This window comes from Telopea speciosissima, chromosome 3, assembly GCF_018873765.1.
Source record: "Telopea speciosissima isolate NSW1024214 ecotype Mountain lineage chromosome 3, Tspe_v1, whole genome shotgun sequence".
Taxonomy (NCBI): domain Eukaryota; kingdom Viridiplantae; phylum Streptophyta; class Magnoliopsida; order Proteales; family Proteaceae; genus Telopea; species Telopea speciosissima.
The window spans coordinates 63820381-63836656 of NC_057918.1; positions in this window are offsets into that span (position 1 = coordinate 63820381).

The window sequence follows — 16276 nt, forward strand, 5'->3', positions numbered from 1 at the left end:
CATGAAAATCAAGGCAAGGCCATTAGATATCAAATCGGCTATCTTTTGGCATGTAGATCGAGGCGAAACCATAAAACACCGACTTAGGCATTTTTAGGAATGCAAATCGAGGCAAGACTGTCAGATGCCAACCCGATCATCTTTCGGCATAAAAATGGAGGTAAGGCCATTAGATACCAAATCGGCTATCTTTTGGCATGTAGATCGAGGCAAAATCTAAAACACAGACTTAAGAATTTCTAAGCATGTAAATCGAGGCAAAGGCATTAGACGCCAAATCGGTCATCTTTTGGCACGGGAATAGTGGCAAGGCCCTAAAATACTGACCTAGGCATTTTTAGGCATGCAAATCGAGATAAAGCTGTCAGATTCCAAATCGGTTATCTTTCACGAATCAAGGCGGAGCCCTAAAATACCGACCTAGGCATAAATTGAGACAATTCTCTAGATTTTTTGGCTTAGTCATGTTTAGACTTATATATTCATGTGTTTATTTTTCTCTTTTTTTGTTTTTTTTTTTAATTTATTGGAATCTAATCAAAATTTTCTTTCTTATGTCTTTGCAGGGTAAGACCATTCCGATGCCAAAGAAGTATTGTGGCACGGAGAGAGTGAGGGAGTGGTACGGGAGGCTCTACCTGGAGGTACTATCCCCAGTGAGACGGTCTGGACTGGGGCACATCGCTGCCTGCCTCGTCTTTGAGTTAGATAGCCTAACTGTTCGGGCTCTAGTGGAGAGGTGGTGGCCGAGCACCCACACCTTCCATCTCCCACTAGGAGAGGTGACTATCACACCTCTCGATTTCTACATGATCACGGGGCTTCCCTTTGGAGGGGCACCAGTGGCATTGGCCCCAGAGGACCAGGTGGATCACCTCGACTACTGGAGGCGCATGACTGGGATCTAGGTCACCCAGAGGGGCCTTCCTGCTGCTACTATGAGGCAGGTATGGGAGGAGAAGGGGGTGACAGATCAGTCACCTTCGGAGGAGCACGATCAGATGGCCCGGTGCTTCCTCCTCTATCTGCTGGCCGAGGTTGTGTTCGGTGATATGATCGGGACAATGACCGTCGACCTTACTTTCTGTCGGTTCTTCAAGGATTTTGACCTCGCGGCAGGGTACGACTGGGGAGGTTCAACTTATGCTCACCTCCTCTACATGGTGGACTTCCTAGTCCTGGGTTCCCAAAACCTCATCGGATGCTCCTACGTCTTCTGGGTAAGTCTTTCTCTCTCTCTCTCTCTTCTCTCTTTTTTTATTAACAACTTTATTATTATCCAAACTTATTGACTTCTTTTGTTTTTCTGCAGACATGGAGCTACGAGGTCCTAGGCTTTCGGACTCCTCTCTTTAAGGGAGGTGAGGACCAGGGTATTACTTTCCCTAGGGCCAGGCGATGGTCCAAGGGAACTCTCTTAAAGAGCGACTGCCATAAGGATCTTCCTTCTATTCAGGGCCTCTTGAACGAGCTACGGCTCGAGGATGTGAGTTCAAGACTACTCTCGTTTATTTTAACTCTGATTTTGCACATATACATTTTTTGTTTGGTAGGTCTCCCTTCGACCCTACCTTCTAGAATATCTCCTTGAGCCGATCCTATTTGCTCGGGCTTTCGCTTTTTGTTCTCGACAGATCCTCTTTGAGGGTCCATGGGGATTCTCCTTCTACCTAGGGGAGTAGGTGTCCCTATAGTAGTCCAAGGAGAGACTCATCCCTTGTCTTCCTCTAGCTCACATGCACACTCCTTCTCTCTTGGAGTCGGAGGAGATTCAAAGCTTGAGGGTCGGTGAGCCGGGGGCGCAGTTGGCCACTGCCAGGGACTACCCAGTATTTATTTTCCAGGAGATTGTTTGCATCCCTCTCACTTCAGAGGGTCCTCGAGTATGATTTCTTTACTCTTTGTCAATCAACCAAGAAACTTATTAAATCATGCTAACTGATTTGGGTTCTTTTACAGTACCCTGTCTGCCCCCTCTTCGCTGGGAGTTTTGGACAGTCCTCGCGTGCCTCTCTGATGGTAGGGGCAAATCCTGAGGTGGAGACTTCGGGCGGAGTCCCTCCTGTGTGGTTGGCGGGTATGGATGACCACATCCCCTACTACCGTCCATGGTTTGTCAAACCCGCTGATCTGAGTATGTCGGACATCAAGTTGAGACCTCCCAGGTCATCGGACCGCGACCTCGGCATCCCTATCCCATATGATGGGGTAAGGAGATTTCCTTTATTTATTATTTTTTTTAATTCTTGCAAAGCGAAAACCCTCACTTCTCATATCTCTCCCTTTCTGTTCTTTTAGGTGACCACGGATTGGTACGCCGACATGCGGCGCATGATGGCCAGCGTGGACGAGGTCATTATTTCCAGAGGGGACATGATACGCCACTGGGTGAGTTTCTTCCCTTATATTTATGGACCTCTTTTTTGTGTTTTATTTTTTGGCTTATTATATTTTTCCTTCCTTTTTCAGAGAAATCAGGCTACGTTCCACCAGGCCAAGTCGGAGAGGCATCGACTCGACTCTGAGAGATCTCAGACTGAGCTACCTCATGCCCGAGCCAAGATCGAGGCTTTTTGACTTGATAGAGATAGCGCCGAGGGTACTGGGGTGAGCCTCTTGGTGGAGGATTACCTCTCTGGATGATGTATTATTTCTTTTTTGGTTCTGTGTATATATACTTTTTTTTTTGAGGAACAAACTTATTGTGGTCATTTGTATGACTTTGGATTCACTCACCTTTGTATATCACAATGTGTAAGTACCATGGTCCTCAACGTTGGACAAGGGTTCCTCAGCCTTAGGCGGGGGTGTGGGCATAATGACGCCAGGTGATACTGTCGATGTTTAAGAATGATAGTAGGGGGTTGGGATCACGCATAATATGCTAAAATAATGTGAAGTCGCCACCTAGGGTTAGGGCTAGGACCCATTAGGTGTAGCCCTCTTCATTGTGAATAGAATCGGGCTACGTGACTCCATATGGTCTTGACGAAAGGTCCGGGTAAGGGGTTAGGTTACGAGTGTGGGAAGGTGTTAGGCACCCACCTCGCCCGGCTGAAACCGGTCTCTCTATGATAGATGCTACATAATGACGAATATTCTCTCTCTTTTATTGCTGGGATAGGGGGTATTATGAACTGAATTATAATCTAATGAACTACATCATATATGTAAGATATATATACTAAAACGATGGAATGTGAAAAGACTACATTGAAATGATAGAAATGTGGTAATTATACCTGTGCAGATATATTCCCTTGGCTCAGGGGAGACGGATGAATGGACCGACACCGATTCTTTTTGGGATAGTGTAACAACTCTTTCAAATGATCTGGTGGGGAGCAAACAGACAGAATAACGTCTGTAATCAAGAGGTTTTGGGTTATTAGCCGTACACTGACGGGATAACAACGCCTAGGGGCAAAAATGCTCTATACTCGAAGGGATAATCAAAGAATCTATCCACGTCGAAGAAGGCTTCACTCACTCACACTCTCATAAGAGAAATAGGGGACAGAAGGGTGAAAATGGAGAAAAGGAGGGTGGAAATCACTTGGGGAGGGTCTCTCTACCCAAGAATCCTTAGGAAATGAGGGAGGGGACCCTCCTATTTATAGGGAGGGCCCCCCTCTCTCTCCTGGCCAGATAAGTCCTCCACGGCGCCGTGGAGGTGTCCACGACACAGTGGGTGACGTTAGCAAGCTGATGTCACACCCTCTTATGGCACCGTGGAAATCAGGTACACATCTCCACGGTGCCGTGGGAAGGATCCCCACTGCGCCGTGGGAGCGCAGTGCCTTTTTCCCTTTGTTTTTGGGCCTAAAATGGGCCTTTTTAGGTTAAAAATGTTTTGGGGTTCATGGGGCAGGTGTTTCGGGGTCTGGAAAGAGGGAAGGTGCATCGTCCATTGTCCGTGTCCCGTTGTCATCATCGCTAGAGGGGGTGACAAAAATCGATGTCTGCAGTTTGCCCCTCTTTGGCCGTGGCCTGCGCCAACGGTCAAAGGGTAAAGTCAAAAGACCAACTAATTTTTGTCACCAAGAGCATGTACTGCTGACGCTTTGCTTAAAGGCGGCAGAGTTGCCAAAGATAGACGGTTAATCGCGATGAAACCCTTCAAAAATCCTCAAAAGAAAATCTCGAAAAAACCCAATTTTTATTATGTGAACGTCGCTCAATCAAATTTTGAGGGTGATGAGGCACCTCTCGACCGAATATTTAGGTTCAGAGGTGTCACCGGGGATGAAGTTTTGAAGAAATTCACTGGGGACTAAAATTCTGAGGGCGATAAGGCACCACTCGATCGGAGATCATGTTTTGAGGGTGATAAAACACCACTCGATCGGAGATTAGGTTTTGAGGGTGATAAAGCACCACTTGACCGAGAATCAGGTTTTGACAACTCCTCTTGGGATATAGCTTTGGAGGGTGATAAGGCACCACTTGACCGAGAATCAGGTTTTGAGGACTCCACTGGGGATGTATAGTTTTTAAGGGTGATAAAGCACCACTTGACCGAGAATCAGGTTTTGAAGACTCCACTAGGGATGTATAGTTTGGAGGGGTGATAAGGCACCACTTGATCGGAGATCAGGTTTTGAGGGTGATAAATCACCACTCGACCGGAGATTAGGTTTTGAGGGTGATAAAGCACCACTCGATCGGAGACAGAGTTTTGATAACTCCACTGGGGATCAGATATAGACATTTTCCTCTTAGGATATAGGTGAACAATGGTCTCGTGGTGAAAATCAGGTCAAACGTACCTTCATTGGGATTCATTAGATACATATAGAACTATTGACTTGTATGTGAGTGCAAGGGGAATTCTCGTAAAGAAACCCTACTGAGGATGCGGACTGCAAATAGGTGCGGAAATGATCCAAACTGATGGGTATGTATAAATGATAGAAGAGCAAATGGAAAAGTAATCCAAAAATGGCCCATTGGTGAATCTGATATGTACAGAATTGTTATTATTTTATTTTATTTTATTTTATTTATTTATTTATTTTTATTATTATTTTTTTAGTCCACGGCGCCGTGTGAGGGTCTACACGACACTGTGTATGGGTGGCACAGTGCTGGCATGGCCCCGTATGCACGACACCCTGCCAGATTCCATGGCTCCGTGGGGAATCTCCCATGGCACCGTGGGCCGATAGCCTACGGAGCCATGGAGATCTCCATGGCACCTTGGGCCCGATGTGCTTTTTCTATAAATAAAGGGCCCTCCCCCTCATTTCTTCATTACCATTTTTGCTGCAAAGCTCTGCCATTTTTGCTTTTTGACTTCCTTTTTATTCACTCACCTTCTCACCATGTCTTTCCCCGACGCGCACGCCAGTCCCAGAGGGAGCTGTTACTCGGTACCGCCGAACGAGATGCACGGGCCTCTTGGTACCCTTCAGGAGTTACCCTGGCCGATACTGCTCGCCATGGTTGCCGCTCCATATGGGGTTAGGTCAGCTATCTCACTTATGCTTCAATTCTTGTAATTTTTTTTTTTCCGTACGAAAGAACTTTTAGACCTTGACCTAGGGCCATCCATTAGGCCCTTCCCTAAGTGTTTCTTGACGTGCAAATCGAGGCTATGTCTCTAGATACCACCTAGGCACCCAATGACACGTGAACCAATGCGAGGCCCTCGGACACTATCCTAAGTATCTTTTGGCACACAAATTGAAGATGCACTTAAATACCACCTTAGGCACCTAGTGACACGCAAATCAAGGTGAGGCCATTATACATTACCCTGAGTATCTTTTGGCACACAAATTGAGGCTGTATCTCTAGATACCACCTTAGGCACCTAGTGACACGTAAATCAAGATGAGACCATTCGATACTACCCTAACTATCTTTTAGCACATAAATCGAGGCAATGCTGCTAGATACCACCTTAGGTACCCAGTGACACGTAAATCAAGATAAAATCACTAGACACTATCCTAAGTGTCTATCGACACACAAATCGAGGCAATGCCCCTAGATACCACCTTAGGCACCTAGTGACACGTAAACCCAGACGAAACCACTTGACACTACCCTAAGTGTCTGTTGGTATGCAAATCGAGGCGATGCCCCTAGATACCACCTTAGGTATTTAGTGACACTCAAATCAAGATGAAACCACTAGACACTACCCTAAGTGTCTATCCGAACACAAATCGAGGCGATGTCCCTAGATACCACCTTAGGCACCTAGTGACACGTAAACCCAGATGAAACCACTTGACACTACCCTAAGTGTCTATTGGTACATAAATCGAGGTGATGCCCCTAGATACCACCTTATGTATTTAGTGACATGCAAATCAAGGCGAGGCCATTAGACATTACCCTGAGTGTCTTTTGGCATGCAAATCGAGGCTATGTCTCTAGATACCACCTTAGGCACCCAGTGACACGCAAAGGAGTTTTCTTTTCTTAGTCTCTTTTCTTCCCTTCTTTTTTTTTTTTTAGCTCATTTAATTATTGCCCTGACTAACAATTCCTCTTATTATTGTTTTTGCAGGGCAAGTCCCTCCCTTTGTCCAAGAAGTATTGTGGGCTGGAGGCCGTTTCAGAGTGTATCCTACTCTCTGCTCAGTAGTCCGATCCTGGGTGGTGTGGGCCGGTCTAGGACACATCTTCGCTTCTTCCGCCCAACAGCTGAACAATCCTACAGTGAGGGTGTTGATAGAGAGGTGGTGGCCGAGCACCCACACATTTCACCTTCCCTTTGGTGATATGACTATCACCCCTCTCGACTTCTATATGATCACCGGGCTTCCCTTTGGAGGGGTGCCCGTGACCCTGACCCCGGACGAACGGGTGGTGGCTTCAGTGGAGCCGTAGGAGAGCTTGGACTTTTATAGGCGGATGCTGGGGATCGAGGTCATTAGTCGAGAGATCCCTGTAGCGCACTTGAGGGATGTCTAGAGTGAGAGGGTCATGACTGACGAGTCTCCCTCTCCTCTCCTTGATCAGTAGGCTAGATGCTTCCTCCTCTATCTTCTAGCGGAGGTCGTATTTAGCGACATGATCAGGATGGTGATGGCTGACGCTGCGTACGTCCGATTCTTCCAAGACTTTGATCTAGCCACGGGCTATAATTGGGGTGGTTCGGCGTACGCCCATTTCCTCTACATGATGGACTATTTGGTTGTGGGGTCGCCGAACCTCATCGGATGCTACTATGTCCTTTGGGTAAGCTTTCTTTCCTTTGTTGACTCCTTCTCTTATTGTTTTTTTTTTATTACTTCTAACTGATCTATTTATTACAGACATGGAGCTATGAGGTTCTCCGATTCCGGGTCCCCACTCTTAAAGCTGGGGATGATCCCGGAACCACTTTTCCTAGGGCTACGCGGTGGTGTAAGTCCCACCTGCTCAGGAGTGGTCGCCACAAGGACTTCGAGTCCATACGTACCCTCCTGAATGAGCTACGGCTCGAGATGGTATGAATTTTATCTTTATGCTTTTTTATCATGATTTTCTCATTGTTATTATCTTTCTAACCCTTTTTTTTCTTGACAGACTGCTCCCCGCACTTTTTTGAGGGAGATTATTCTAGAGTCGGACCTGTTCAACAGGACCTCAGCACTCTCCGGCTAGCGGATACTCTTTGAGGGCCCGTGGGGGTTCTCCTTCTACATGGGAGAACGAGTATCCCTACAGTGGTCTAACACGTGGCTGATCCTGTGTCCTCCTCATGCTAGAGTCCACGAGCTGGCCTTGATGGATCGAGAGGAGATCGAGCATTAGAGGGCGGGCGAACCCTGGATAGGGCTAGTGTTAGTCGAGACAGACAACACCACCTTCCTTTATTGGGAGATAGTCTGCGTCCCGCTTACCCGAGAGGGGCCTCAGGTAAGATCTCCCCTATCTTTCATTTTTTGTTTACTCATTAGATTGTTAAGCTAACTCTTGTCTTGCTTTGCTTCTTTTCATGACAGTACCCAGGCCGCCCCGTGGTTCTAGGGGTCTATGGTGGTGGGAGTTCATCCCGTGCCTCTCGAGCAGTGGAGGCGGAGTCAGTCGTTGGGCCTTCTGGAGAGGTCCCGACCTTACGGATTGCTGGTCCAGATGACCATATCCCGGGGTATCGTTCGTGGTTTATCCGCCACCACGAGCCTGGGATGGTCGAGGTCATCTTGCCACCTCCTCAAGCCGCAGATGCTGACCTAGGCCTCCCTCTTCCTTATGATGGGCTAAGTACATCCAACTTTCTCGATTCTTATCCATTATTCTTCAAATTCTTGACATCTCGAATGAATACTGTGTCCAGGTGGACGCGAGTCGATATGTTGACATGAGACATCTGATGGCGAGAATGGATGAGATGATTATCTCTTGCATGGATGCGGCCCATCGGACGGTAATGCTTCGCCCCTCTTTTTTTTTCTTTTCTTTTCCACTTCTTCTCTCTCTTTTTTTTTTTATTTATATCTGTTTGTCTTTGGATTTTGTTCTTCAGAGGGTTGAGCTTGACCATCATCGGAGGGAGGTCGAACGGTTGAGGCTTACAAACGATCAGCTACAGGTCAACCTCGCCCGAGTTGAGGTCGAGAGAGATGGTCTGAGGATGTCTCAAAGCGGGGAGGGGGGAGGTTTGGATGTTGATGATTACTCCCCCAAGGAGTGACCCCTCCCTTTTTTTTTTTGGAAATATTTGTTGCGCTGTAACTTTGTCACAACCATGTATGATTATATTTTTTTGTTCTTTTTTTTCTTTTACAATTATTTGTACATACACACACCCTTCATTATTTTTATTATTATTTTTTTTTCTTTTTTCTTTTTTTTTTGTTTGTTTATTCCTTGTATAGGTGCTACTATGATTGGTCATGTACACTTTCTTCTTTTCTTCACACAAACGAATTGTTTACTCATCGTTACATGAATTTATTGAATACTTCTTTCTTTGAAATGCATACATGACTCAAATCCCTTCCTTAGAAGCACAAATTCCATCAACCAATGGTTCCATTACATGAGAAAGGACAAAAAACAAACAAAGATACGAACATTGGACTGATATCACTTGTTTACAACATTTTTCCACATTTCGGATAACAGAATCACCACTTCTTGTATCAATATCTCTAGGGTTCTAAAATTCTTCAACTTGGGTTGTTCTTGCTTTAGAGATACTAAGGAATGGATATAAAAATTGGTGTGAGTCAGACCCATGAATCTCACATAATTGCACCCTAGTGTTTCTGATTCTTCTTCCTCGGCCTTCATCCAGGGACAATTCCATTGAATTTCTTGAACATCTCTTTCCTCCAAATACTTCTTCCAGTCTTGGATCTTGTGGAACTCCGGTTTTTCCCTTTTAATTTGGTAATACAGGGGTCGGAGGTGAGGACACGGAATTGGTGCTACCAACTTCAATTTTTCCATCAACCACATTTGGAACACTGTCGGAGATCCATGAAAGAAGTCGGTTCCGTATTTCTGAGATTGACTCATGGTATCAAACCCTTTGAATGTTTCTGCTAAAACAGTGGGAATGATGTCGCATCCTTCTTCAATCTGCTTAACTACTTCCATAATCACGGGAGACATGCCTTTTCCTGGAGATGCTAACAGGTACTTCCCAATCATGCAGAATAAGTATGCCTGCTTTATGCATCTGGTCTGACTTTCTTCTATAGGCCTGTTGTTGTTGAAGATCTTCACAACTTTCAACGCATCCACCTTGTCATAATTGAGCACTTACTTCACCTCCTTTCTATTCATGGCAAAGAAATCTTCCAGATCTCTGAAAAGTTGTTCTTTCTTCATGGTTGGGAGGAACAATCTTCTTCAAGGGGGTGCCATCATGCAAGCTTGGAATTCTTCGATGGTTGGAGCTAACCAGACTTTTTCGAAGCGAAATGCATATAATTGGGGATTCCAGCACTTTGATACTTCTCTCAGTAAGTCATGATGGAGCTTAAAACAACCGATTTTCCCTAAGATTGTTAGATGGAGATCCTCTAGAAGCGTGATCTCATCCACATTCATCCGGAGAGTCCACTGGCGCAACTGTTCGTCCAACCCTTCTTTCTTTGGTCCCCTCATACTACCTGTATCAAGGATTGGGTTAGCATTTTATGACATAGAATGCATGAATCCTTTGTTAATAACCAGCTCTAGATGACTCTATACCTAAGCTAAGCCAATGAATAAAAGGCCAAATGGCGAGATTTACCCATACATGCAGGGGATGCCGGTTGGCAGAGTTTATGGAAGGAAACCAACACAATGTTCTTTCTTTCTTTTTTTTGTGTTTTTTTTTTTGAGACCGCATTCAAATATATCAAGTTGCCTATGTATCCCTTGAGAGGAATCAGGTCGAACGTAGTTCAGGTTACTTCGAGTGACTCAGACGAAATACTTCTTTAATTGGTCCATGTTAACTAATCCCCAAAGATCTTCTCCATCAAGGTTAGAGAGTTGGACTGCCTAGCCTGGCAATATGGCCTTGACTTTGTAAGGTCCGCTCCAGTTGGGCCAAAACTTTCCCCTTGGATCATGAACAGGAGCTTGCTGCTCTCTCAGAACCAAATCTCCTTCTTCAATGTTTCGAGTGCGCACACCCTTATTGAATGCCCTAGCCATTCTTTGTTGGTATTTTTTGAGATTGTCCATGGCTTTCATCCTTTTCTCATCCAGGAGATTGAGCTCTTCATATCTGGTCCTTACCCATTCTCCTTCTGGCAACTAGCTTTGGAGTAAAACTCAGAGGGAAGGGACTTGAATTTCTATGGGTAGCACAGCCTCCATCCCATACACCAAAGAGTATGGGGTTGCCCCAGTAGATGTTTGGATGGAAGTCCGATATGCCCATAAGGCTAATGGGAGCTTCTCTACCCAGTCATTGTGTGTATCTGCCATCTTTTGCAGTATGACCTTCATATTTTTGTTGGCTGCTTCTACTGCTCCATTAGTTTGTGGACGATAAGTAGTAGATTTATGCCTCTTAATGCCAAACCTGTCATAGAGTTCCTCCACTTTTCCCCTGAAGTGCAAGCCTGGATCCGAGATCAATTGCTGGGGTACACCGTATCTGCAAATGATGTTCTCCTTTATGAATTTTGCCACCTTAGCTGAAGTCAAGACTGAATAGGATTGAGTTTCAACCCATTTTGTGAAGTAGTCGATGGCGACTAACATAAATTGGTGGCCATTTGAAGCTTTTGGAGTTATTTTGACAACTACATCAATTCCCCAAGTAGAAAATGGCCAAGGGGCATTCAACGAGTGTAGCTATGTTGGAGGAATATGGATAATATTCACAAATATGTGACATTTATGGCATCGCCTTACGAAGGTAGCACACTCAGCTTCCATAGTGGCCCAATAATATCCCATCCTGAGAATTTTCTTGGCTAACATCTTTACATTCATGTGTGGTCCACATATCCCTTGATGGATTTCTTCCATAATGATTTGAGCATGATCCTTATCTACACACATAATAACTGGATGCCATCATAAGACCTCTTGTACAGCAGGGTCCCCTGGAGGATGAATTGAGTAGCATATTTCTGCAAATGCCTCTTTTCTCTTTCTAAAAAATGTTCAGGGTACCTCCTTTCCCTGATGTAATCCACCACCGGGGTGTACTAAGGCCTCCCATCTTTGGTGAGTGCATTGACTGGCTCTCCGTATGCTGGGCTGGTCCTTCTTTCTATCAGAAAAGGTCAGATCCTGTTTTGAGTATCACATTCCACCATGGATGCCAAAGTAGCCAAAGCATCAGCGAACCGATTGTTATCCCTAGGTAGATACTCAAAAGAGACTTCCTTGAAGCATTGAGTCAGTTGCTCCAAATAAACTTGATATAGCTTCAACTTCTCATCCTTAGTCTTCCATTTTCCTTGTGTTTGACAGATCACAATGGAGGAGTCTTCGTAAACCCTGATCCTTTCTGCTCCTATAGATAAGGCCATTTCCAACCCAATGACACAGGCTTCATACTCTACTATGTTATTGGTGCAATTGAATTCCAATCGGAAGGCCATTGGCAAGTAGAAGTCTTCTGGGGTTATCAGTAATACCCCAGCACCAAACCCCTTTTGATTCGTGGCTCCATCAAAATACAATTGCCAACCTTCATTTGGTTCCGTTTCTAAGGATTGCAACTCTTCATCTGGGAAAAGGTCTTCTGTTGCTCGAGAGTCATCTTCTGAGGGGACTGCTGTCAAATGGTCAGAGATCGCTCGCCCTTTTATAGATTTTTGATTGACATAAGTTATGTCAAATTCTGATAATAGCAGCAACCATCTTTCCATCTCCCTATTAATGCTAGTTTCTCATTTGCGAGATCAATTTGACTAGATGTGATACCATGTAATGCCTTAGGCGCTTAGTTACCCAAACCAGGGATGTGCATGTCTTCTCCACGGGAGCATATCGAGTTTCATACTCTAGCAATTTCCTGCTTACGTAGTAAATTGCGTGCTCTTCTCCATCCATCTTGTTGACTTGGGCCATCATTGATCCGATCGTTGTCTCTCCTACTGACAAATATAGGAGCAAAGGCTCATCGAGCACTGGAGGGACAAGTATAGGGGGAGAAAGCAGATATTCTTTGATTTTCATAAAGGCCTCTTGGCACTTCTCATTCCACTCTTTCGGCTCTTTCTTCCTGAGAAGTTTGAAGATGGGTTCACAAGTGGATGTCAACCGAGATATGAATCTGCTGATGTACTGGATGCGGCCTAAGAATCCTTGCACTTCCTTCTCGGTCTGGGGTGGTGGCATTTCTGTGATGGCCTTTATCTTGTCAGGGTCCACTTCTATCCCCCTTTCGCTAACAAGGAAACCCAACAATTTTCAGGCCCTTGCCCCAAATACACACTTCTGAGGGTTTAGCCTTAACTTGTATTCTTTGATTCTTTCAAAGAACTTTTTGAGGGCTACAAAACGGCCCTGTCGGTTAACAGATTTGACTATCATATCATCGACATACACCTCTACTTCTTTGGGTATCATGTCGTGCAATATAGCAATGGCCGCTCTTTGATATGTTGCCCCAGCATTTTTTAACCCAAAAGGCATCACTTTGTAACAAAATGTTCCCCATGGTGTGGTGCAGGCAGTCTTCTCCCTATCCTTCAAGCACATACTGATTTGGTTATATCTTGAGAAACCATCCATGAAGAATAGACTAAAATGTCAATGTGTGGTAACGAAAAATCATCCTTAGGGCTGACCCTGTTTAGGTCTCAAAAATCCACACACATTCTGACCTTCCCATCTTTCTTAGGGACTGGGACAATATTGGATAACCATTGAGGGTACTGGGTTACTTGGAGAAACCCTGCATTCTACTGCTTGATGACTTCTTCTCTAATCTTCTCACTCCATTCTGGTCGCATCCTCCTTAATTTCTGCTTGACTGGGTGAGCATCCGGATATGTTGGTAATTCGTGTTGCACAATCTTTGGATCGATGCCAGGCATATCGTTGTAGGACCAGGCAAAGACTTCCTCAAATTCCTTGAGGAGAGAGATCATTTGAGATGTTTCGTCATTATTGAGAGAAGAACCAATTTTGATCATTCGAGGGTATTGGTCAGTCCCTACATTTATGGGATTGGTGTCCTCTCGGACGGGTCGGGCTCTTCTTTGCTCCAATTGTTCTAACAGGTTATGATGTTCTAAGACATGATCATCATCAGAAGAATAGGAAGAAGAAGAAGAAGAAGAAGCATACTCAGAATCAACAATTTCATTCATGAAAAGGGGAACAGTACAGACAGACCCAACAGACTGAACATTTCCACTTTCCTTAAGGGACTCGGATACAGACTCAGGGATAGACTTAGACAGGACTATGCTAGAGCTGGTTATAACTTCAGAATCATTAACATGGAAACCTTACATCATTCTTGCCCAATTTGCTATGGATCCTTGGAGAGGTTGTATGAGAAGATGTGGCGCAGGTCCTTCTTCTTCTTCCTCGATTATTATGGCTACTTCAAATAACTCACTGATCCCTTGATCTCCTGTAGCTTCCTTCTTGCTTGCTTGATCGAGCTCCATGGCTACCCAATCTACTTCACTTCCGAAGAATATTTCAAGCCCCGGTAGACGTTTGCCCTGCTTTTGATCGAACCATGGTTCCTGATTTCCATAGTAAGGAAAGTCTTCTTCCTCTTTCACAAAGTACCCATTCAGAGTCTTGAAGTACGGCGTACCATTTACTGTAGTGTTCTCCCGTCCTGTGCTTTCTTCTTTGGGTCCCTTGGATTAAACCCTAAACCGTGACGGTTGGTATTGGCTTGTATCTCTGGGAATGTTGGTATTCCTTGTTGGTTCTTTCCCAACCCCAGTCCTGGGAAGTACTTCATCTTCTTCATGATCCTTACAGTGGCCTTGCTCCATGTCATCGGGAATTTTCCTAGACCCAAATCCTCCTCAATTGTAGAGGTAGTACGAATGTGGCCAATTTCAAAACCTCCCAGCTGCACATCCTATGAGAGTGACCCATCTACTGCTATGTTGGCCAAAATATCCACCATTTCTGGATCCCCAAAGACAGTAATCACCTTTTGGTCATGTATGAATTTCAGCTTTTGGTGGAGACTTGATGCTAGGGCTCCTGTGGAATGCAGTCATGGCCTCCTGAGCAACATGTTGAAGGATGCTTGAATGTCGATGACTTGGAAGTCTATGGTAAAATAGGCTGGCCCAATCTTAACATTGGTGGTAAGAATCCTTATCACCTCCCTCCTGAAATTGTCGTATGCTCTGATAGTTTGACTGGATGACTTCATCTTGTCCAGAGATAAACCCATGCATCTCACGGCTTTGAGAGGCATCACATTGAGGGCAGACCCATTGTCTATCAGAACCTGGGGAACCTGATTCTTATTACATTTCACAATAATGTAGAGTGCCCGGTTATGATTCTTTCCTCCCGGGGGTAAGTCCTCTTCTGAGAAAAAGAGTGACTGAATGGCATAAGTGGCCCTCACTATGTGAGATAATTCTTCAGGTCCCATTTCTATAGGTACTTGGACCTTGGTGAGAGCTTTCAAAACAGCTTCTCGGTGGGTTGGTGATGCCATTAATAAACCCCAGATTGAGATGTTGGCTTGGGCCTTCTTCAATTGGTCCAATACTCGATTTTCAGGCTCAACAACCGCCGTTGATTGGCTAGACTGATATTTTTCCACTGTCAAATCCTTATTCTTGAAGTTTCGGCCACTCTTGGTTTCCGTAACTTTGGACTCCCTTCCTTTGATGACCAACTGGACTAGACAAAAGTTGCCATCCTCTTCGTCACTATCAGTGATGACAATGGGACCCTTGGGATGAGTTCGGATTTCAGCTCTCTCATCGGATAAGGCCACAATAGACTTCTGGGCTTGGTCTAGGATTTTCGATAGGGTTTCTTGCTTCTTAGCAACTTGTTGGACTGTGTGAGTATCAACTGACTAACGGCGTGAAAAGCTTTCAAAGCCGCTTGGTACATCTTTCTTGCTTCCGCCAATGACTTGTAGAAGTTGTGATCCTTCCTTTCCTCTTGAGAACCTGAACTTTCAGAACTTTCTTCAAAACTTGAAATAACTGGGTGGATGTTCCCCGTTGGGTCATTAACTACTCCTTCTCCATTGACATGACACATATGGAAATCGACATGCTCTCTTACCCACGCACGGTATTTTTTGTTGCCTTGATATGGGGACGGAGGAGGAGTCCCACACAGGTCTTGTGCCAAAGCCAAAGTTAGCTTTACAGAGTTCTCCAAGTGATGGATTGCTGAAGGGAGTGACCACTGCTCTTTGATGGGCTCCAGCTGTTGAAGCTCTTCTTGGTACTTATCATCTAATATCACCATTCTCATAAGCATTCCCTGGATCTTGTCTACATCCTGCTGGATCCTGTTTACCTGGAATGACAAAGCCCATGGTGCGGGTCCACAGATGTTCTCATACTTTTCCAAACGCGCCCTTGGTTGCCAAGGTTCCTCATTTTTTGTTTCTTCTTCCCCTTCGGGCTCTTCATCATCGGATTCTTCTGATGCAGATTCTTGCTCACTTTCATCTTCTGCAGATGATTGTCCTTCTTCTAACTTCTCTTCCCTTTCATCATCGATGTCCATAGGAAAGATGCCTCTGGTGGGGTCATTCTAAAATTCTCTAAGACTGATATCATTGATCCATGCCTCCCATGTTTCACTTCTTCAGGGTGGATCCGAATAGGAGAATGAGTCTGAATACAGGGCCAGATCTTCAGGAGGGGTTTCGAACAAATCCCGAGCCAGGGTATTGGCTAACCAAGTCATG